Below are 23693 nucleotides of genomic sequence, written 5' to 3'. Positions count from 1 at the left end.
GAATACTTTAATAATGTAATGGTGTTATGTAAATCATTTGTATCTTTAGTACAAAAGTTAAAAGACAAAACTATTAAAAACAATAATTATTGATAATTTGCTAAGGGATATGGAATATAAAAAGATGTAAATTGTGATATTAAAAATACAAAATGTGAGGAAAAGTGGAGTTGAAGTGTAGAATCCTTTTGGAAACAAAGTTAAGTTGTTATCTTAGTTTTGTGTTGCTATAACAGAATAACTGTGATGGGTCTTTTATAAAGAAAAAAGCTTTATTTAGCTCATAGTTCAGCAGGCTGTGGAGCTCAAGGTTATGGCCTTGGCTTCTGGTGAGGGCTTTTGTGCTGCATCATAACATGGTGGAGAAAGTCAAAGGGGATGTGGACATGTGCAATGAGAAGCATCTTGGCTTTTTAACAACCAACTCTCGCAATAACTAATCCATTTCCACTGGAACTAATCCAGTCTTGCCAGAGCAATAACTCACTATGGTGAGAATGGCACTGTGCTGTTCATGAGGGATCTATCCCAATGACTAAAACACCTCCTGCTAGACCTAGTGGGCCCACCTGTCAACATGGCCACATTGGGCATTAAACTTCAACAGGAGTTTGGGTGGGAAAAAAACTCAAACCATATCCAAACCATAGCAGTTGTTATCAGCTTAAAAATAGCCTATTATAACTATAGGATGTTTTTGTAAGCCTCATGGTAAGCACAAAGCAAAAACCTGTAATGTACACAGTAAAAATAAAAAGCAGAGAATCCAAATATACTACTAGAAAAAAAATCACTGAACCACAAAAGAAAAAGAGTAAGAGAAGAAGAAAGGAAAAACAATGATCTCTAAAACAAATAGAAAACAAGTAAGAAAATGGCAATAGTAAGTCATTTCCTATCAATAATTACCTTGACTGTAAATGCATTAAATTCTGCAATTAAATTAGATAGAGTTGCTAAGTGAATTTTTTTTTAAATCCCAACTATATACTGTCTAAAAGATACTCAATTCACTTATAAGGACACACACGGACTGAACATGAATGAATAGAAAAAAATATTTCATGCAGATGAAGACCAAAAGAGAACAGGGATAGCTATACTTATACTAGATAAAATGGATTTTAAGTCCAAATCTATAAAAAGAAAAATTAATAATAAAAAAAGCCAATAACCCAATAAAAAATGAGCAAAGAATTAGAATAGACAGTTCACAGGACAAGAATAGCAAATGGTTTGTAAACATATGAAAGGATACATTTTTCATAACAAAAAAGTAAATTAAAATAACACTGAAATATCTTTTCACAGTTCAGATGGTACAAATTCCAAAGTTTGGCAACACACTTTTGTTGAAAAAGGTATGGGGGAAACAGATACCTTTTGTGTGGAGGGCAAATTAAATATCTGTGGTAGACAATTTAGCAGTTGCTGTCAAAATTACAAATGGAATGTCATTCAACCTGATAGCTTCTCTTCTTAGACAAACTTTCACACATATGAAAATATAAATGTACAAAGGTATTCATTCAACATTCTTTATAATAGTAAAATATTTGAAATAATCCAAATGTTTATCAAACAGAGTCCATTTTATTAAGTTATGGCTGAATTACACATTGGAGTACCTGGATGCTATAAAAGAAGATTGGGAAGTTTCTTTATGTACTAACATGTAATGATCTCTAAGGTAACAAATCAAAGGGCAATGCAGCCTATACATCATTGGATTATTTGTGTTTTGAAGAAAGCAGAGAGAAAGAGTCACTGATTTTCCTTGTTACCTAAATTTTCAGTCTCAGAAGAGTCACTATAATGACTGCCAAAATTTTTTATTCAAAATTCCCTGTCCAAATTGATAAACTGCTAAAATGAATCCACATGCAAGCAGCAACAAATGTTATGCATGATTCCAGGCAAGACCAGAGCGAGCTTCAATCATTTCTCAGGTGTTTTCCAGGAGGCATTGAGTCTCTGTTGATGTCTAATCAAGTTCTACATTATTGTCATCATCTTCTCCATATCCCAGGTAAAAATACCCTCTAAAAGCAGAAAAGAAAATATGTAAGCCTAAAAGATATAGAAATGTTTATACATATGGAGAAAAGTTTGAAGTGATAAAGCATATTGAGAGAGGTGAGTTCATAAAAAGAAAGTATAATTTATAACTGCCCCTGTAGAGTAGTGCTTCTCTAACTTTAATGTGCCTACAAAGCAGCAGGGGATCTCAGCAAAATGCAGATTCTGATTGAGTAGGTTTGAATTTGGGTCCGAGATTCTGCATTTTCTGAGAAGCTCTCGGGTGATTTCAATGCTTCTGATCTACAGAACACATTTTGAAGCACAAACTTTGTTGTCACTGTGTACTGCACGTAATGAACGTAATGAACTCATGATGAGTTCACTAAGTGTTGAATATTTAGGTTCTTCATGCAGCTATCCTTGATATACAACAATTGGACAAACGAGCTGTAGTTTTTGATTGCCTGGGAATATATTATTTTTACTTGAAAAATAATATAACCTCCAACTATCCAAAAACTTGCAATCCAACAGGTTTTCAGAAATGTATGTGTGTCTGTGTGTGTGTGTGTGTGTGTGTATTAACTTCTGTATACATAAAATAACTCTGGAAAGCTTTGTAAAAATAACAAGAAATTTAATATTGAATAGATGGGAACCATGAATAGTAGGCATATTTCTCTGTATTTCCTTTTGTACCTTTTGAATTTAAGTCATGTGACTATATTATTTTTAAGCCATTTAAAATCCTCCCTTCTGAAACTGATGACTTGTTGAAGTAGGACAAAAAGGAAGAAGGATTAATGCAGGTCTGAATCTACAGAAAGCTTTGCCAGGAAAAACATGGTGCTGAACTGACCCTGGCCAGGTTGCAATAATTTATATCTACACACAGAAGCTAATAAGCATACAATGGCCATATACTTATTAAATGAGAATTTTTTATTTTTTCAACAATGTTGTGAAAAATGTTTACTAAAACTATACGTAAACAGGATTTTTAAATCACCTCATATGGAAGAACTTACACTGAAAAGAAACAGTAGCCTATCTATCAACCTCTGTTTAGGATAGATCCACAAAGGAAGCCATTTTTAATATTTTCTTCCCATGATTATGTCTATGCTGACAAGTCTATAACTAGGCTTATGCACCTAGTTATAGATTTCGGAATTTATACATTAATCATATACTCTCTGCTATGATGGATGAAGATTTAGCTCACACCATTCCTCACCTCCTCCCACCATCCACTTAAAATAGTTATATCAGTATTCATTTTAGGTTTTCCATTTGTTACATTTATAATGGTGAACAATATGTTTTCATTGTTATTTTTTAATCCCATCAATTGACGCATTATCTCTTGACTCCCCACTCTGTATGATGAGAATGTTCTTGCTCTGCCCTTCCTTGTAGCTCACTCTCCACCTTTTGTCCTCCAAATATTGTCATCTGTATTTTACATTGACAAGTGTATGACATTTACATTCTGTTCTCAGTCATAAATATGCAGCCCACATTTCACCCTAAAAGGTTTATCTTAAAAGTTGAACATTGATATGATTTGGCTGTGTCCCCACCCAAATCTCATCTTGAATTGTAGCTCCCATAATTCTCACATGTTGTGGGAGGGGCCCAGTGAGAGATAATTGAATCATGGGGGAAATTCCTCCATACTGTTCTCCTGGTAGTGCATAAATCTCATGATGGCTTTTAAAAGGAAACCCCTTTTGCTTGGCTCTCCTTCCATTTTTGCCTACCACCATGTAAGATATGCCTTTCACCTTCCACCATGATTGTGAGGCCTCTTCAGCCACATGGAACTGAGTCCATTAAACCTTTTTTTCTTTATAAATTACCCAGTCTCAGGTATATCTTTATCAGCAGTGTGAAAACTGACTAATACAAACATTTAAGGCAGTGTTACATAACTATGACCATAAAATTATTGTTCACTATAGCCAAATAGTATATGATTATATTTTATTTCTTATGCAGCTTTTTGTTTTTCCTGAAGTTCCTAATTAATTTCTCGTCTTTCTTCCATTAACCATTTAGTAATTTTAAGAACTCAGAATTTCCCCCAATACTCTTGTTTTTCTTCTAATATATCATCATATTTTTCCAGTCTCTCCCTTCCCAGACTCTTCTATTTTCTGCTGCAATCTGTACCACTGCCTGCTAACATAATTATTTTCTTCAACTTTTCTTTGCTGCTGTCCTGGGTTGTATCCCTGCCACCTGGTGGGTCTTTTGACTAGAGGGAAAGCTCTTGGCCAGTGCATCCCTCTGGCTACTGCAAGAAGACATTGCTCAGTCTAACAAGGGGTTGAGCTTCTTGAAGAAAAGAATATAAAAAGCCAAAATACCATATTCTGTGCTCTTCTTTGCATGCCTCTAGAGTAGCAATCTGTCTTTTTGAGGAGTTCTCTATAATGATGATTCAAATAAGGCAATTTGGAACTTGATCTTAATTTAGTTATTTAACTCATGCCAGTTGTGATTCATTCTGTTTCATATTGAAATCTTATACTTTATTTTTATTTCTGGTATTATTTGGCAGACATGAAATAGAACCACTTTTTTATAATAAAGAATGCTTCATTGTCAAAGAAGTTAAATATCATGCATAGACTAATGATTAAGGTTTTACAATATTTTACTAATGTACTCTGATTCTATTTCCTTTATAATGATCTATTATTTTAGAGTCTACTTCTTGAGACGCTGTTAGATGAGGTAGGGAAGAAGATATATGATTACTCACCAACCAGATTAACTTTTCACTTTTTGACAAAGTATTATGTCATGGTTATATACAGCCCTGATTCCACTTAAATATCTGTGTGACAAATATTCTGCAGAGAAAAAAAAAAACAGGACTTGAGTAATGTGACTAATTCAGCATACATAATTTGTTAATGCAGTTAGTTCTGATTCAGAACTATGAAATTTTTAGAATTAATGGAATGCATAAAGATGGACAATCTAAGTTTTACTTTCTTGGTAATGGTTCAATTTACACCAAACCCTAACCTTTTTATGAAGAGATCAGTATCTTGAAGACATTTAATGTACAAATGGCTTATTTTGTTCATTTCCATTTTAAAACCAGACCTAGAAAACTTAATTTGTTTTCAGAGCTCACCATCCCATCTTTTGCTTCTGCTTAGTGAATGTTTACTGAGTGTGTAGTGTTTATGGCTTCCTCCAACTTACCAAGCACAGTGCTAGATTCTCAGACAAATCAAAATAATTGAAATATACACCTCACTCCAAGTATCTAGTAGTATAAATAGAGATGTAAGAAATGTACAGATGAAACAAAAAAAAATATTTAAAACAGTTCATTGTCAGAAGTACCTTGTATGGCACTTAGAGAAAGATAAAGAAAGAAAAAAGAGAAACAAGGGCTGGAATGCCCATAGAAGCCTTCATGAAGAGATATGTGATGATAGAGTTAACCTGCAGGTGATTTTGATGCAAACATTTCAAACCAATTTATTGACTATGAAAGACAAGATTTTTCCACTTCATCTGGAGCATTATTTAACTTCTTGGGTATGTTTTCTTTCTCCCTATGTGATGGGCATAAGATAAAAAGATTAATGCTTGCTTTTGAAAGTTGGCTCTAAATGTCAACATTTTTGTGTATGTGTATGATATTGAGTAGTGCCTATTATTATAACTAAAAATCATACAAGAAAAAAATCTTTATTCTTTGCAAGTAACTTGAGCTCAGAAGACATGAACACTTTAGAACATGCATGGAAAGTACCTGACGACCAGCCTAAATGCAATGGAGCAGTCATCCCCCACGACTATCTGGATAAGCTGACTTTCAACACCAGACCCGTAGCCAAGAATTTATGATGTAGAAATATTTCACTTAAAAATAAATATTTCCTGAAAAACCTAAAAACTATGAAAAGCAAAAGTATTAAGTTGAACCATATTGAACTGCTAGTTCTGTAGGTCAAAGTATCAGCAATTTTCTATGGTGCAATAGAAGATAAGACTGTTTTCCAACATGATTTTCCTGGTAGCCGTTAACTATAGATCAGTCTTGGCAAAATAAATAAATAAACCTATAAAGGCTACTTTTACTAAATTTAAGGTTAACAATAGATACATCATCTTTAAAGCAATCAAAATGGGCAACCAAACTTTTCTAAATTCTATGAAGTTTCTTGAAGAAGAAACATCCTGAAGATGAAATCTCGTTGAGGAAGATTCCTTTGTGGATCTCTTGCATTGATTGAGAATCACTAGCTTAATAAAATGTGTATTTGCTTTTCTGTAGATTGATTTAATAGATAGTGCTTATACTAGACCCTTTTAGATTTTCATATAGGAAATAAGGCTAAGAAGACAGAGGGAAAATGTTTGTCAGCCTTGACCCAGAGTTCTCAGGACAAAGAAGAATAACATACTGAGATCTATTCAGCCTTGGCTTCTCACAGATCGTTACAACCAAGATGCCAATTAACACTGAATGTGACAGTGGCTTTTGTGATGTGGACAGCTGGCCACTCAAGGATACACAAGGACCACCTGCTCGTATAACATAGGCCACCAAACAGGCACCAGATGGTAACAACATTTGAATGTTATTACTACAGTCACTTTCATCTCGGCTCCATTTGAACTGGACATTAAGAGAAAGAGCTGTGAAATTCACATTTGATTTTTGGAACAATATGGTTCTCTATAAATCTCACATGTATGACTTACTTGAAGCCAAAGAATCATTGCTGGGCATTGGTGGCCCAACAGAAGTTCTACGTCATGTGGCAATTACAAACAATTGGCTTTAACAAGATATACTATACCTGCTGAGATACCCGTATGGAAAGCTTAGAGAGAAAAAATGTAGAAAAATTAACTACAGGGAAAGACTTGAGTGAGGTGATGGATTTGGGGGTAAATAGGAAAGTAAAAAATGTTTTCCAGAAGAGGCAAGTGTCAAAGCAGGAAAGGAGCCAAGATATGCATATTTTTGGCACTATATCCCAAGTCCTTGAAATTTGATCCTGGCTATATAGATTGATAAGAAAGAACATTCTAGAAATTTTTAGACATGCTTATTGCCCGCAAAAACAATGGTGTACTTTTTCAATCAATATGCAATCTCTTCCCAAGATTGAACAAAATGTTCTGTTAAAGTGGTTGATGCCCAAAGCAATACAGAATAGTTATAAAGTAAAACTTATTCAGCAATTCTTGATACATAGTTTGTACTTTGGATGACGAGGAATCCATGATTGTATTTCACAGGGAGGAAAAGACTTGATATATCATATCCGAATCCTTAGAAAAGAAAATAACATTTCTAAAAGCCAGGGATGATGTGTGGAAAACATCAATAAATTATATAATAATCAAAAGCCCATAGAGATTTCACTAACATAATTTATTCTGCATTATAGACTGATGTGGTCTCTACCCATCTATGAAAAAAAAAATCAGATTCCCATTTCCCTAACAATGTAGGTGAATCTTGTTGAGAACAGCAGCCAGATGTCCAATATGATTTCCTGAATTTCATAATGCAACTAACTTAGCAGGTGACCCTAAGTCTCTAAATCAAATTGTTAGGGCTTTGGAGGTCTCCTAGCTAGGAGGCAAAAAAGGGGTCAGTATGAAAACAATTCTGAAAAAAGCTAGAAACGGCAAAAGGAAAGAGCAGGAAAAAATATTGGTGAAATTTGACAAATGCATTTCTCAGCATTATGTCAAACATGTTTACTGAGCTGCACAATTAATAAAAAATATTCTGTACTAGAGTCCCTAATTATTATTCTACACAGGACAGAACACCTCTTCATTATCCCTTTTTGAATTGATTGTGTACATCAAACAGTCGAGATATAAATAAAATATGCCTGCATGCATAATACCCTCACATTAAAGCTGGAGGCAATTAACCTATGATTTTTCATTAATTAAATTAAAATAACCTTCTAAAAAATGTCTAAAACCATAACAGGTTTTTTAGTGTCTATTTTCCTCCCAATGATGCAGAGAGGCTGTTTACCAGATTTATCACAAATGCTGTTTTTGATTTTATCCCCGGCTTGCCTCTAATTTTCTCCTGAGGTTCCAGTCTCATTTAGCTAAACCCAATTACAATGTCAGAGGTTTGGGGGTTTTTTTTCTATCTTTAAAAAATACCTGTTCTCATCAAGATTTTATTATTATTATTAAACTGTCCAAGCATCTTCTCCTTGAGCTGTATTTCTATTATGTAAGTGGAGAGCTGCAAATTATTTGGTGAATTTGCTGAATATAGGCAGTTGAGCCACATAAATGGGATATCAGAAGGAAAGAATAGGTCTGAACATGGGGTTCCCTCAGCTAAGCTGGAAAGCTCTCCCTACCTCCTGCTTGGGCTCCTTCCAATTCCTCCTTGACTTTTCTGATTTCCAGTCATCACAAGTTGTTCATTCTTCCAGTATTCTCCCCTTTAAAAAGTGTTTTTATTTTAAAATAGGCATAAAAGGTTATATATATATATATTCCAAGGAACATAACCTTAATGCTGGAATTACTTTGTTTTGCTTTTCTCTAAACCCCTTCTCAGACCCACTGAAATCCCACTATATTAAGGGACCACATATTCCCAGATTTCTCCCACCTAAAGTCAACTTTTCTTGGTAGACAATTAGGTGTTCAAATTTTTCCTACACATCATGTATTGGTTGGCTTGTCTTTTCCATATATATTTACTCTTTTTCTCCTATGCAGAGAATCTCTCCCTAAAATATTGTATTGCTTCCTTTTTCTTGATTCCCATCACCATGACCTAATATGGACACTCATAACTTTGCCCTTATACCTAAGTTCTCCCTCTAATTTGACTCATTGCCTCTAAGTTATCCTTCTACAATGTGCACTACCTGTACAACACATCTTCCTACAGCCTTATTTTCCCCTGGACCCCCTCATCACACATCTACATCAGCGTGATAGCAAACATTATCCATTACACATCCGACAAACCTTGTCAGCTTTCCCATCTATTTCCTGCTAGGAGAGTTCTGAATTTTGTATTCTAGTGTATTATAGAATCTAGAAGAGATTATAATCTTACCCCAAAAAAATGGCCACTCCTCCATTCTATGATGGTCTACACCAGTCAATGGCTTAGGAGTAGGCACTTGACCCAGTTCTGGCCAATGAACTTTACAGGAAAGTCAGTGTGGGACTTCCATCCCTGAATAAAATGATAGCATCTCATAAGGAGAAAAGATCATACTCCTACACCTTTCTCACAGCTTGGAATACTGGTATAAGAATGTGATGGCTAGTGCTATGCCAATGATAAGAATAGATCAAAAAGACAGAAGATCAAACAACTTTGAGTCCTTCATGACACCAAGCTGCTGAACTAATACTTCAAGGCTTTTTATTAAAGAAGAATAAGAAATGTAAAGTTAATATATTGAATTTAATTGAAAAAGATCAAAAAATTATTTTACTGTACAAAATGAATCTGCAAAAAGACTACGTAAAGTATTGTTGTTCACCGTACCAGGTTTGGAAACTCACTGGCACAGAAGACCATGAATATACCCAAGACTATGTCATGATAAATTACCATAGGAAATTGATAACATATTACACAGGACGTAATGTCAGGGTACACACTATTTCCAATCTGACAAAGACATCGGAGAAATTTACTAAGCACATATTTGAACAATCGGAATCTGTCATGTGCATTCTCAGAAGTCCCTGGAGAAGTACATGCCTGACAGGGTACAAGGGCATTGGAGAAGCTATTATAGTCAATTCTGTGAATCAGATACCCTGATTCTCCAAGGCAGTTTTTACAAGAGCAGGTCAATGTCTTTTGATTAAAGCTTTATTTTAAAGTGATAAAAGGAATTTGAGGAAGGGTTTCCTTTTGGCTATAATATCTTTTAAAACTACATTAAGATAAGTGCTCTTTATACAAAGGTATCTTTTGACAAAAGAGGATTTTATAACAAATAAATCTTGAAATGATGCATTAATTTAATTTTTACTTCAGATCATCAATAGACCACAATATACTATGCACAAAAAATTATAATGCACAAAGAGATATAAAATATTAATGTGACTGAATTTTACAAATCTGTACATAAGATTTTTAGGTACTTCAAAGCAGTCAACTTGTAAGGTCATGTCCTTATTGTGATATGCTCTAATATACTCTGCATATGCATCCTTGACAGTGGCAAATCCTCAACCTTTAAGAATGGAATTTTGTTTTTAAAAATTGGCGTTACATTTAATGAAATTAATCTCACTTTGCCAAAAGTCTTGTTCTCCTCAAAGCCCAGGAGAACTTAAGTCTCCCTCATACCCTGTGTCCTACAAGTCAGGCCATACCAATGTCACGTGGGTCACAGGACCCAGATTCCTTGCCAAGACTCTTGCACATCAAAGGCCTTATTCCTTCAAGTGAGGACTCTGGAACTCTCAGAGTCCAAGGATCCAACCTTTCACCATGCATAAATTGAAGAGCGTTCCTGTGATGTAATGTAACTCATGGTCTTAAATCCCCAAATTCATGAGATCAACTCAGTTCTCTTGACTTCATTTCCAAAGGCTCACCTAATCTAATCTATCTGGTACATCTTGACCTACCACTATTACTCCAGTGCTTTTACACCATGGTATGCAGGGCTCATGCCTATACTTCACCAGTGTGCCTGAGAACTCAGGTCTCAGTATCCTCCATATATTATTTTCACACATTCTTCTCTTTAGTGTGGCAGGCTTATCAGCTTCTGTTGATGCCCTTTCAGTACCTTGTTTATAGGGACCATGTCAGAAAGTAAGCTGAATATTGCATCAGCCTTTGTAGTCATTCCACCTTTCTTTATCTCAAACCCCATAACTTCCTCCAGCAATGACTCTCAGAAATCATTCCTATTCTTATTCATGCCATTCATTACATACCATCAACCAAAACTCCTATAGATACTCCTTAAAAGGTACAAAAGTTTGGAAATAAAGTACATATGATGGTTCTCATCATTCTCTGACACTAAACTGTAAGGTCAACATGTTAGCCCTTTGTTTCCAAACTTGCATTATATGAATAAATCTAGATAAACATTTTTATTTAGGATTGGTATCCCCCATCTCTCCAAATTCTCATTACTCACTATCTAAAAATTCAGTATAAAAGATTCAGATGAAGTCATCTGACCTCACTGTCTGAGCTCTTGCCATTCGAATCCAGTACCAAATATTAATAGATTAGGGGATGTCGAGGGATATTTACTGGGCCAAAATTATAGAGCCATATGGAACACAATGACTCACAAGTCCTTCAAGACTTCATTAAAATCAGACTTAATATATTCATATTTTTAATAAATAATGTGCATATGAAAGGAGGATTTGTCAGCCATGAAAAAGCACAGATATGGGACAGACAAAGAGTAGACCTGCCCCAACTTGTGCCCCAAACATATTTCAACATGCTCCTCCTAAAAGAGCGGACACTTTAGCCAAAGCTTTAAGTATTTCTGGTCTATTTCAGTAAAACAAGTTAAAACAATTGTTTTGAAATGGAACACTATGTGGATCTGTATATAGCACGTCCTTCTAGGATATCAGAGTCTAGCCATTCATTTTCTTCAAGCTATTTTACAACTCTCTCTAAGTTGATAAGTGCATAAATTATGTCTTGTCCAGCAGAGTTTTCATTGGTTTCCTTTCTCTGCTGTAGAAAAACTAGTTTTGCCTCCACTTGCAGTTCAATTCCTTTATTCCAAATACATTTGTGCTTTTTTACTTTTCATTTCAACCAGTTATAACATTGGCCATGTTACTTCATTGAATGAGTAAAATAAATTCTGTAACATGTTCATTTTTAAATATTTATATCTGTACGAGTCAGGATTACAACTTTTTCCTGAAAATTATCTTTCTTAACAACCTTAAGGCTATCTTAACGTGGTCCGAATGAATATTTACCTTAACTAATTTCTCTTGTAACAATTTGATGTTCAACAAGTATTTATTTGATTTTAATTGGCATTCCATGTTGATCTTTCTTTTGGAAGAGCATGCAAATATAAATGTTTCAGTTCAGTGGCAGTTATATATTTTATTATAAACATCAAATAACTCCACTCAAATGTAAATGATGAGCACACAAAACAGTTTTGAATAAAGATGAAATATGGGCAAATATAGTGGAAGAGCATGTGCTTCAGAATCAGACCTGGAATTAACTTCTAGCTGTGCCAGTTTATAAGCTGTATGACCTTGGGCAAGTCACTTGATCTCTCAGAATCTGAGTTCGTACATCAGCAAATATGGATACTAATACAGGATTGCTGGGGAAATTTGTAGTGCCATATTTCTAATCTAATTGTCAGCAGAGATCATCTTTTCCTTTTCATGCTGCAACCTCTGGAAAGTTCAGTCCCATAGGCTCTATTGAGTCCCACTTCCATGGTCATCTCTTCTTCTAAATTACTATTTCTACTAAATCTTCGATCTCTTTCACATCCTGCCTCTTGTGTCTTCCTCTTTTCTCTAACTGTGCCACCCCACAGGAAGCACAGCCCCTTTTTTGTCTGATTTCCCCAAAGCACCACCACTCACTCAAGCCTTTATGCCTAGTAGACAGTAACAGAATATTAACAGACTTTGAAGTAAATATTCAAAACATTGAGGGCTGTTGCCTGCTCCCAACCAACTTTCCTGCTAAAATGGCTTCCTCTCATACCAAAACATGGCAGAGACACAACAAAAAAAGAGAATTTTAGAACAATATCCCTGATGAACATCGATGCAAAAATCCTCAATAAAGTACTGGCAAACCAAATCCAGCAGCACATCAAAAAGTATATCCACCATGATTAAGTGGGCTTCATCCCTGGGATGCAAGGCTGGTTCAACATACGCAAACCAATAAATGTAATCCAGCATATAAACAGAAACAAAGACAAAAACCACATGATTATCTCGATAGATGCAGAAAAGGCCTTTGACAAAATTCAACAGCCCTTCATGCTAAAAACTCTCAATAAATTAGGTATTGATAGGACGTATCTCAAAATAATAAGAGCTATTTATGACAAACCCACAGCCAATATCATACTGAATGGGCAAAAACTGGAAGCATTCCCTTTGAAAACTGGCACAAGACAGGGATGCCCTCTCTCACCACTCCTATTCAACATAGTGTTGGAAGTTCTGGCCAGGGCAATTAGGCAGGAGAAGGAGATAAAGGGTATTCAATTGGGAAAAGAGGAAGTCAAATTGTCCCTGTTTGCAGATGACACGATTGTATATCTAGAAAACCCCATCGTCTCAGCCCAAAATCTCCTTAAGCTGATAAGCAACTTCAGCAAAGTCTCAGGATACAAAATCAATGTACAAAAATCACAAGCATTCTTATACACCAACAACGAACAAACAGAGAGTCAAATCATGAGTGAACTCCCATTCACAATTGCTTCAAAGAGAATAAAATACCTAGGAATCCAACTTACAAGGGATGTGAAGGACCTCTTCAAGGAGAACTACAAACCACTGCTCAACGGAATAAAAGAGGATACAAAGAAATGGAAGAACATTCCATGCTCATGGATAGGAAGAATGAATATCGTGAAAATGGCCATACTGCCCAAGGTAATTTATAGATTCAATGTCATCCCCATCAAGCTACCAATGACTTTCTTCACAGAATTGGAAAAAACTACTTTAAAGTTCATATGGAACCAAAAAGGAGCCCGCAGCGCCAAGTCAATCCTAAGCTAAAAGAACAAACCTGGAGGCATCATGCTACCTGACTTCAAATTATACTACAAGGACATAGTAACAAAAACAGCATGGTAGTGGTAACAAAACAGAGATATAGACCAATGGAACAGAACAGAGCCCTCAGAAATAATACCACACATCTACAACCATCTGATCTTTGACAAACCTGATAAAAACAAGAAATGGGGAAACGATTCCCTATTTAATAAAAGGTGCTGGGAAAACTGGCTAGCCATATGTGGAAAGCTGAAACTGGATCCCTTCCTTACACCTTGTACAAAAGTTAATTCAAGATGGATTAAAGACTTAAATGTTAGACCTAAAACCATAAAAATCCTAGAAGAAAACCTAGGCAATACCATTCAGGACATAGACATGGGCAAGGACTTCATGTCTAAAACACCAAAAGCAATGGCAACAAAAGCCAAAATTGACAAATGGGATCTAATTAAACTAAAGAGCTTCTGCACAGCAAAAGAAACTACCATCAGAGTGAACAGGCAACCTACAGAATGGGAGAAAATTTTTGCAATCTACTCATCCGACAAAGGGCTAATATCCAGAATCTACAAAGAACTCAAACAAATTAACAAGAAAAAGACAAACAACCCCATCAAAAAGTGGGCAAAGGATATGAACAGACACTTCTCAAAAGTAGACATTTATGCAGCCAACAGACACATGAAAAAATGCTCATGATCACTGGCCATCAGAGAAATGCAAATCAAAACCACAATGAGATACCATCTCACACCAGTTAGAATGGTGATCATTAAAAAGTCAGGAAACAACAGGTGCTGGGGAGGATGTGGAGAAATAGGAGTGCTTTTACACTGTTGGTGGGTCTGTAAACTAGTTCAACCATTGTGGAAGACAGTGTGTCAATTCCTCAAGGATCTAGAACTAGAAATACCATTTGACCCAGCCATCTCATTACTGGGTATATACCAAAAGGATTATAAATCATGCTGCTATAAAGGCACATGCACACGTATGTTTATTGCAGCACTATTCATAATAGCAAAGACTTGGAACCAACCCAAATGTCCATCAATCATAGACTGGATTAAGAAAATGTGGCACATATACACTATGGAACACCATGCAGCCGTAAAAAATGATGAGTTCATGTCCTTTGTAGGGACATGAATGAAGCTGGAAACCATCATTCTCAGAAAACTATCACAAGAACAAAAAACCAAACACCGCATGTTCTCACTCATAGGTGGGAATTGAACAAAGAGAACACTTGGACAAAGGAAGGGGAACATCACACACGGGGGCCTGTCATGGGGTGGGGGGAGGGGGGAGGGAAAACATTAGGAGATATACCTAATGTAAATGACGAGTTAATGGGTGCAGCACACCAACATGGCACATGTATACATATGTAACAAACCTGCACATTGTGCACATGTACCCTAAAACTTAAAGTATCATAATAATAGAAATAAATAAATAAATAAAATGGCTTCCTCTCATACCCAACATTTTCCTCATATCTCCCCCTCTGCTCCCAAACACCAAAATTTTTGTTGTATTTTTTTCAAAAATCAGTTTAATTACCTCTTATTTTCACTCACAAGGACATTCTTGTGCCCATAGAGACTGTTTCTGAGAAGAATTTGGTGGTCAGCATTTAAAGTAACGTTATTTTCTCTTAGCTACATTCCTAAAACTCCTGGAAGAGCAGACATTCAATTAGTGGTAGTTATTATCATTATGTGTGTAGATCCCCAAGGTAATGACCTTGAAATGCTATTCTCACTTGAATATATAAATTCTTTCATGTCTGTTAAAAAGCCATTTCCATTATTTTATGGTTATCCCATACAAATTACCATTCCAGAGACCATGGAGAATAATTCAATGCTTTTGTTTTTTAGAGTGCTGAAAAATAACTCACTATCATTACATTTTTAACTATATCCCAACAAATGGACAGTTTTTTCTTTGTTTTGCTCCTACAATTACTTCTTTTCTTGTGTAAAACATATTCTGCTTTGGATTTGGGAAAACCACCCATCTGTGCCTCCTCGTAGGCTGCTGACACCATGGCCAGGGTCTACAATGTGACCTAGGACTAGAAACACCACGTTCTACTTGCGGACCTCAAGTATTGGTCAGAAATGGACACATTACCAAAATCCATTGAATCATACCAAATCGGACTTAATTCTAGGATATTAGCAGACATTTTTAGGAAGGTGGACCATCCAAACTGGAGCTCTTATAGACATCTTATTATTGTCATATAAGGGGATAATTTGTCTGAGAATAAAACCAATGCAGCAGAATACTGCACTGAAAGCTTGAGAGAAATCTGATCCTTGTGACATTTGCATGAACCATTCGTCAGGCAATATTTGAGGCCAGGCCTATCCCTAAATTTCTGCTGTTGTTATATAACAGAATAAGCTCTCCTTTTTTTTAAGCCACCTTGGATTGAATTTTCTATCCCTTGTAACAGAGAATCCTGTGTGACTGACTCATTTCATACAAATGGATTTAAATAAATTCAAAGAAATACACACAACCATACATATAAAAGTAAACAGAGGCATGGAGGCATACAATTAATAAATGAAAGAAATTTAGACAAAATTATGTGTAAACCAACTGTGCAAAACTGCATGTAATTAGTTTCCAAAGGAGAGGTCCAAATTCAGGACATTCCTAATGGCTAATTAATTAATAGTTGTGAATTGCATAATATCCATGAAATTAAATAAAATCAATTGAATAGAAGGGCCCCAGTGTCCTGGTTCAAGAGGGAAAATCTTTAATAGATCTTCATAGAGGGATATTGTATGCATCATGGAAGGCAAGGTCCTCAGTGATAGACTTACCAAGAATGGAATAGTGAGCTTCATTTAACTGTTTCTTGTAATGAAGCTCAACAAAAAGCCAAAGTAATGACACCAAGACACAATTTTGTAAGAGCAGTTACATGAAAGACTGAAAGACTGTGGTCTTATTACACAGCTCTCTGACAGCTAAGAGCCCAGAATTAGACTGTCTTTAGGTCAATGGTTCTCAAACTTTTTAGCAGTAGACATTTTTATCCGTATGAAACTGTGTGTGGAGCTGATCTGTTTGACTCCTGACTGGGGAGTCCGGAGAACCCACTCATCAACAGACCTGTCACACCACTTACCCTCTGTCTACCATGGCAGTCCCTGTAGAACACCAGGCCTCTGACAGTTTTTTTAAAGAAAAGAATATATTCTGCACCATAAGACAGGGTGAAAAACAATTTTACATAAAAAGAATATATTAATGTCAATTCAGAAATAGTCCATAAATTGTATTTTTCCACATTTGAGCTATCCGAATTTCAAAGCAGAAAACTCAATTTCAAATTATCTAACATTGATGAAGGGCAGGACCTATATGCGTTAGTGATCAACTAAGTGAACAATAGGATTTCATCCTTCAATCCTTTCATACCCCAGGAAAATAAATGAATTCCATCAAGATATGTTCCTAAATATCAGACTATCTCTGAACAGAGATGCATAAAGGTAGTACCTGAGAGGGTAAGCCACAGCTTCCTAAGGAAACAGTTCTGGTTTTATCCTGAGGCAAAGACAAGTAGGCAATAAGGATCCAAGAATTCTGTGTCATAGAGCCTATCTTAAATCACAGTATCTTATAAACATTTCAGACAATATAGAACCTCTCATAGCCTTCACAGTGTCCAACTTTGAACAATGTAATTTCTTAGAGAACTCTTAAAAATACATTGGCTGAAAATACATCTTCATGAAAATGAACAATTTGAGAAAACATAATTGAATATAAGCCAATTAAATGTTGGAAGGTATTTACCAAAAATGATCATTTGGGATCTAGAATAGTGAAATGATGTACATTCATCTTTTAAGACAGCTTGATAGCAAAATCAATTATAACTTGAGACAGAAAACTCATGTTATTGATGTAAAGAAAAATATTTATCTTTCGATTCTGAATAGCATGAATCTATTTACTCCAGAAGCAGTTTCAAGTCATTATGATATCAGGAGAACAAAGAAGAAAATATATGCCTATTGTGCACTAGCATATTTTCAATGAGCCTATTCTCAAACCAGTGGTAGGCACCAAGTATCTCATTTTGTCGGGAGGTTTTAGAATGCAGTTTCTTTGTGAATCTCAGTAATGAGGAGTTTATATCACTTTTATATGGCTTAGTCTAGAAGCTGAAAAACGACAGTCCACAGGCCAGATGTCTAAATAAAGATTTTTTGAAACACAACCACGCCCATTTGTTTATGTGTTATCCATGCTGCTTTTGTGTTCCAATGTACGATCTGAGTGGCTGCAATAGAGACCTTATGACAGTGAGACTGAAATATTTATTCTATACTCCTTTAAGAAAAACTTTGTCCACTTTGGACTTGGTTAATACCTGCAAACTGCCCCTGGATCAAAGGCCAATAAAATATCAAAAAATGTTAAGTACTTTTTTATTCACAAAGTTACGATGTAAAGTCATGGGTGAATATTGTCAATATTAGATGAGTAAAACTTAAAGCCCAGATGTTCATCATGTAGAATATTGGCCCAAGAAGCACACATTTAAAATCAGTTTGGAAGGAAACTAATAGCGTTCAGAAGACATGCCTGGTTAACCAATGGACCTATAATGCAGGGCAAGGTAGAATAATTTTAAAAACTGAAGAGTTTTTAAAAACTTTTAAAAACTGAAGAGTTTTTAAAAACTTTTAAAAACTGAAGAGTTTTTAAAAACTTTTAAAAACTGAAGAGTTTTTAAAAACTTTTAAAAACTGAAGAGTTTTTAAAAACTTTTAAAAACTGAAGAGTTTTTAAAAACTTTTAAAAACTGAACAGATTAATCAATGGACTTATCTGGTGAAATAGAGAATACCTTGCTAAGGATTGAATAATGAGCCTATGACATAGAATGAAGCAGATCACTTTTATAAAACTATTAATAACCTACTGATTATTCTATGAGCCCATCCAGATGGAAAAAATACAGAGCCCGTAGTTTGCAAACAAACCATTTAAAAATCCAGAGAGCTAGAAGTCTTCAAGAGGAATTTTACTTAATTTGAGCTCTTCAATCAGCTATTCCAAGCGAACAACCACTGTTTACATTATTAAAATCTGAAAAACATTTGGAGACTACAAAGTTCAAGCAGTTCTCCTCAAATCAAATTAACCTCCTTTGTTGTACTTTAATGAAGGTTTACCTAATCCATGTGTTTTCCTCAGAGACATGAGAGCTATCATTCCCAGGAAAACTCAGGACTTGGTGTGGGTAAGAGAAATAAAAGAGAAAGTATCTATAGAAGGGCCAAAAAAAGAATAAATGAAAAAGAAAAATAAATGTGCTCCAAATAAGAGGAACAAAACATTTCTTAGCATAAATATTACAGACCACAGTAAAGCCTCTCTCATTTAAACCTGGAGAGAGCAGAGTTACCTGCCTGCCATCTGTGCTTGCCAAGCCAGAAACAAAGCTTGCCAATTGGCATGCCTTAACCAGATTCACAAAGCTCAAAACCAACTTTCCATTTGGAGCAGACCCCCATTGAGGAAAAAGATCTGCATAATGGCAGAAGAAATCAACATCAATTACCTATAATAATCAACCTAGACCCTTATAAGTAATTCTAAAATGAATTAATAAGAAGCTGCTCAGCATTTGAGAAGTATCAACAATGTGAAAGAAAACTGAAAAGATAAGAAGAATGAATAATTTTGAGTAAAACAAGATTATTTGGGGGAATGGAAGACAACTTTTTTTAAAAATCTAAATGCAATAAATTGATTAATTAATGACAATTATGATACCCAGAAAACCAGACTGCCATCTATAAAACAAAAATTATATCAATAAAAGAACACAAAAAAGATTTTATAAAGTAAAAATATGATTGGAAAAAAATCAATAGAAATGTTGGATAAATAGTTATGGTACTCTCCTAATCTTTTAGCAAAAAAGACAAAAAGATTTTAAAAAATAGAGAAATGTCTTATAAGATGAGTTAAAACAGAAGAAACTACAGGAAAAAAAAATAGGAGGGAAGTAATAATCAAAGATGTAGTCGAAGAAAATATTTTAGAGCTGAAGAAAATTACTAGAATAAATGGTATCAGAAAGATAATTGAAAAAGCCTTATACCTAGACACATTCTAGTAAAATATAAAAACAAGGATACAGAGAAAATTCTAGAAGCATCCAGAAAGAGAAAACAAAAATAACAAATAATCATATTGCTATTACATATTTCATTCAAAATAGTGCATGTTGAAAAGCAATGGAGCAATGTCTTCAAAGTTCCAAGGGGGAGAAATCAATATGACTCTAGAACTCTTCACGTAACTAAATTACTAATAACATGTGAGCACAAAATAAATGCATTTTAGACATGCAAAAACTTTGAAACTTTTTCACAGATATATTTTATGTAAAAAAAAGTCACTACAGGAGATAATTGAACAGTGTTCAAGTCAGTGACTCAAAAACACTGACAGCTGAATGTATCATACACACAAAAAAGGGAACCTAGTAGGAAAATGACAAAATGTTGAAGCCACAGGAACACATTTCCTTTTCCATGGGTGATATCTTACTGCTTGATTGTTCACTAAATAATAGGTCCTCAGAGTTTAAAAGTAACCTAAAGACAAAATAGGATTCTTAACTGTATTTATAATATTGAATAAAAACATTAAAGCACTTGAAAATTTGTAAATAAAAATATTGAAATTTTTCTCACTTTACATAGACAAAACCAAAAGATAATTATCTGAAGTTAATTAAGAAATGGATTTAAGTATAATATTTAAAGTTATAAATGTACAAGAATAAAGAGTAGTATAATTAGTAAAAATTATGAGTAGGGAGAAAGGTATAAGGGTGACAGGATTAAGTTAATGTTTTCTTTTTGTACTGGGGTGTAAACAGATGTTTAAAGTTGCTAAATACAGAAAGAGACATAAGATTTAAACAAGAAGAATTAACAGAAACTGAAAAGTGGTTATATCTAAAAAGTGGGACTACAGTTGAGTAATATCATAGGAGATTTTTCATTTCATACTTTTTTGCACTGTTTCAAATTTTTCCATGGGCATATATTACTATAACAACATTAGCAATAATAAAGATAATTATGGGAAATGCTAACCAGCATATGGGTTTCCAGCACCTCACTCACCATATTCACCTATAAGAAACACAACCCCAGAATCTACAGTTATTCTAGCACCTCATTCACCATATTCATCTATAAGAAACACAACCCCAGGATGTACATTTACTCCCAGTTCTGAGCATCAAACACAAGTCTTACCTCAAGCTTTTATTTGATATTTTTAGAAGAAACAATACTCTTAAAATTTAAATATGATAAGAACTCAGGTGGGAACTCCTGAGTTCCCTCTTTCTTGTTGCACCAGTAATTTTAGCAATGTAGTTTTTCACTTACCATCATTCTTTATCAAGTCAAAAATTAGAATTTGTGAAGTGGAAAAAAGTTCCTCTCTTGAGACATTCAGTAGATCCTGGGACACCAAATAATTATCATAAAAATTCAAAAATCTCTCCAACCATTTTGTTCTTCTTAACCCTTTTATCCAATCAGGAGTACAAATAGGCCACAGGTTGAGGATAATATGAGAGGAAATTGATCACTTTCTGCCTAGTCCAAAGACTCCTTCCTAAGTATGGCAGTAAGCAGAGAAGAGATAATTATAGTTGTTTCTCAGATCACCCCTAAGGCTTCATTATGTGCTTTCATTCAGCAGGATCTGTTTCTTCTAGTGAAGAATTATTCATTCAGATTAATTCAACTTACAAAGGAGAAGAGTTCCAGAGACACAATCCTCTCCTCTGCAATGTGTCCCAGGAGTGGTCCGTGGAGCACGCCCCAATCCGGTCATTTCAATGTCCAGAGATAATTACCTCCACTATGGAGAACCCACAATAAATAACAGTTCAGATTATTGGTATCAAGCCAGACATCCAGTAGCCTATGTAAAACAAGTGCAACTTCTCCAGGAAAGGCTTTTGGATTTTCCTATGAGACCAAACACCAAGAAGTCCTGAGAATAAACAGGATGGCAGTGGTTCGCTTACCTTTGTTTACCTTTGTTATTTTGCCCTTAAAACAAAAGGTTTGAAATCATGGGGATAAAAATATTGCTATTAACATTGAGATAATATTAAAACCTATCAGGAAAGCTAATTCATCTAGATCTTTATTTTTGAAACCCCAATGAACCACATTTTTAAAAGGAATCTTAAGAAGTGGCAATTTTCAAAAAATCTAATCATAAGAATACAGTTTTTCTTCTTAAAATTTGGTGGCTCAAACACTGCAGCTGTTGTTGAGTGATCTGGCCCAAATAAAAAGGCTCCCCAAACTCATCAAACCCCACATGGGATAATCTATTGACTTTTTATGTCATAGTACCCAAACTGGAGTGTCTCATGGTGATTTGTACAGACTCCAGAAGAAAAATCTTCACGCAGGAAAAAAGGAGTCAAGAAATGAATGGAATTCAGGTAACAGTTACGCACAATAAATATAATTAGTATATGTATCTAATTGTACTCTAAAGAACTGTGCATTTATGTATACATATGTAACAAACCTGCACGTTGTGCACATGTACCCTAAAACTTAAAGTATAATAATAATAAAATAAAAAAATAAAAATAAAAAAAAGAACTGTGCATTCACTGTATGTAAAGTTTACCTCAATTTAAGAAAAAAAGAAAGAAAATGAGTTACCCTGAAGTTCTAATCCTCTGAGAAGGTGAAGGTATAGAAAGTATCGCTTTATTTGCAGGCTGTTCTTACTTTGCACAGTTCCAATATGCATGAATTTCAATTATCACAGGTTAGTTAAATAACAACAGTTTCCCAACAACACAGTTTAAATTTCACTTACCACAATCACAGTCTATTAACAGAACAATTGCATAAAGCAGAAACTGCTGCTAACTTGTCAGTTCACAAATCACTATGTAAATAACAGATGCACTGATGATCGGTGAACAATCACATCATTTGCTTCAAAATCTGTTGGTGACAGGCCAGTGGTATCTGAGGTTCAGTTCACACAGTGTGTAGTTGTGTTGCCTCCTGGTCGGTTGGAAATAAACCGATGTCACATTTCATGAAAATAGATACTCAAAAGAAAGAATTGGCCAACAAAGATGAAAGTGCAATGAAGAAACTAAAAGCGATAACAATATAAGTAAAATTTAAATCAAACATGCACAGCACAGAAGACATAGCTGACTGGGAATATTGACACTGCAGCCATTCAAGAGAGTCTAGATATGCAGCCAGTGGAATTTAGCTAAGGTGAACAACTTACCAATATAAATAAGCAAAGCATTTGTGACAGAAAAGAAAAGAGGAAGATGTCATAGAGGAAGTGATGCCAGGAAAAATCTTCACATTAAAGGACATCTCAGAAATATTTCACATTAAAAGCACAAAAGATAAACTGCTGGAAGCTAATCCAAACTTTGGAAAGAGTGTGACAATTCACCACGCAATAGAAAAGATATTCATTCTACATTTTAAGTTATATGAGAAGGCAAGCATGTTCAAATTATTTTTGATACTTTTTGTTTTACAAATAAATAATGGAATTCAATTCTCAATGTTTCTAATGTTTTAAATTATGGTGCTATAAGTAAATATTAATTTAGCCAGTTTTTTTTTTTTCATTTTGCTATATATTTCCAACCTACAGTAACAGAGTTTTAGTGTTTTAACATTTTTAAGAATTGAGGACAATTATAATTTTTCTCATTAGTTATTAAGATTGCTTTGCATAGATTCAGTTTGCATGGTCTTTTTATTATTATTATTATTTTTGTCCCACACACTATGCAAAGA

The 23693-nt window shown here is 34.7% G+C and overlaps 1 long non-coding RNA gene across 1 annotated transcript; it reads right to left on the bottom strand.

Annotated features, from left to right (window-relative positions):
• Positions 1 to 324: 324 nt before the first annotated feature.
• Positions 325 to 21950, bottom strand: LOC117981412 (uncharacterized). The gene is made up of 3 exons (XR_008626403.2): positions 21264 to 21950; positions 4793 to 4883; positions 325 to 2042 (listed from the first exon to the last, which is right to left on the bottom strand). It is a non-coding gene; the product is annotated as an uncharacterized LOC117981412 (long non-coding RNA).
• Positions 21951 to 23693: the final 1743 nt, after the last annotated feature.

The sequence above is a fragment of the Pan paniscus genome, chromosome 7, assembly GCF_029289425.2.
Source record: "Pan paniscus chromosome 7, NHGRI_mPanPan1-v2.0_pri, whole genome shotgun sequence".
NCBI classification, from domain to species: domain Eukaryota; kingdom Metazoa; phylum Chordata; class Mammalia; order Primates; family Hominidae; genus Pan; species Pan paniscus.
This window is presented reverse-complemented; position numbering and strand designations above follow the sequence as displayed.